This window comes from Austrofundulus limnaeus, unplaced genomic scaffold, assembly GCF_001266775.1.
Source record: "Austrofundulus limnaeus strain Quisiro unplaced genomic scaffold, Austrofundulus_limnaeus-1.0 Scaffold995, whole genome shotgun sequence".
Classification (NCBI taxonomy): Eukaryota; Metazoa; Chordata; class Actinopteri; order Cyprinodontiformes; family Rivulidae; genus Austrofundulus; species Austrofundulus limnaeus.
In genome coordinates, this window is record NW_013953397.1 from 94,432 (window position 1) to 96,309 (window position 1,878).

Here is a 1,878-nt window from a genome sequence, read left to right on the forward strand (position 1 = left end):
AGTGTGTTTAGTGTGTGTGTTGAGCTGCAGTTCAGTGTGTTTAGTGTGTGTGTTGAGCTGCAGTTCAGTGTGTTTAGTGTGTGTGTTGAGCTGCAGTTCAGTGTGTGTTAAGTGTGTGTTTAGTGTGTGTGTTGCTCCTTCTCTTCATCTTGTGTTCTCCTGCAGAGTCACCACTGAGATGAATCACATCTTCTGCATTGATCCCACATGGAGCTGGGCTCAAACTCTGCAGGAACATTTCATCAGGACCAAAGCCGCCTCCACTAAACCTGACAAACTCTAGTTTCTGTCTGTACAAATGTTACATTTAAATTATTTTTTAATAAATTATGTTGACTTTTTATCATGTTTTCTGTTTTTGTTGTTAAAGCTGCTGCCGTTAAACACGTGGTGCTGMTCTCCTCTTGTTGACAGAACAGATGGTTCTGAATAAAATCTAGTTTTGGACCTGCTGCTCTGATGATCAGTCAAAATGTTTTTAATATTTCAACAAGTTTTAGAAACACAAACGTGTTTACTTTCAGTGGTATAACTGATGGTGGATTATACTGAACATTTCAACATTACAGTCATGATTTAATGTATTTAATTCCAGTTCTGCTTCTAATGGGCGTCCACTCAAACAATAAACATGTCCAAGTCTGCTTAGTGAGTCAATCACCTTTACAGAATTAAACTAATTTATGGAGAAAAATCCAAAACCCTCTAAAGATCACAGCATCACACCACAAAACAAACCAGAGCACAGAATGAACCCCCCCACCGCCCCCCCAGCACTCAGAGATCAGAAAAACTGACACAATGTGAAAGTACACTAGAGAATTGCATTTCCTGCAAATATGCTAATGTGAATGCTTCTTACTGAAATCTTCAGCTGAAAATATTATAACAAAAGTTACATTTGCGTAGGGGTCACCTCGAGTGAAGAAACAAGATTTTCTGCCTCTAAGCAGGCCTTGGACAGGCCTGACGAGAGGACAGGAACTCTGTTACACTTTGAGCTTTATTTAGGCCAAAGACAGGTCATTCTAACCGTGGAAGAGAACCACTCTTCCTCTTAATCAGATAATGGACAGAACAATCTCCTTTGTTCGTGATTCATTTGTTGTTTAACCAAGAATGTTTATGAATTTGTTAAATCATGATAATGACTGTCACATGAAAAGTATAAAAACTTATTTTCTCTTATCGTACCTTAAAGATTAATAATGGTATAAAAAAATCACAGAGAATCTGATTACAATGTTTTCATTGTGTTTTTATGCAAATCACTGTTTTTATTTTACTGTGAACACAGTAATATAATTGTGGATTTTTCTTGAAAAAACTTTCATTTGTCTGAACTAACAGGGTGGTTTAGAGTTGATTGTGAACAGAAATGTTGCAGCTAATCACCATAAATGTTTTTCAGTGATTTCATTTAAAGTCTATTAGAAGGAAGTTAAAAAGAGGTTATCATGTTGTTTGTTTGCTCAACCATACAGTTAACCTTGACTGGCGCCTGGCGAAATGACTCATCTTTAAGCCTTAGGGTGGGAACCAAAGATTGTCCGCTCTTATTACTAACCTGGACAGCTTTGAGAGACACACTCTAATTCAAACAAGGAAGACGCTGTTGCTCCTCTTCGGAGGAACTCAGCTTTTGAGCTGAAAATCCAACTCAAGCRCCAAAGAGTGGATTTTTACAGCCAGGGATTCGACAAGCCTGTCGGAATCCCCACACGAGGTTTCCAAACAATGGGGTGCCGTTTGTAAAGTTACACAGTCAAAAATTACCACCAATGTTTTTGTTTTATTTAGACTTTTATAAGAAAAACAGAACAGATTTACTTTTCAAAATCAGTTTTTCACCATATGATTCATACATTTATAAATGTC

The 1,878-nt window shown here is 37.4% G+C and overlaps 1 long non-coding RNA gene across 1 annotated transcript in view; it reads left to right on the forward strand.

Annotated features, from left to right (window-relative positions):
- The window catches only part of LOC106533664 (uncharacterized), a 1,832-nt gene extending 1,491 nt beyond the window's left edge, over positions 1 to 341 (forward strand). The window contains exon 2 of the long non-coding RNA XR_001312267.1: positions 166 to 341. This is a non-coding gene — a long non-coding RNA (uncharacterized LOC106533664). The remainder of the gene's footprint in view (positions 1 to 165) is intronic.
- Positions 342 to 1,878: the final 1,537 nt, after the last annotated feature.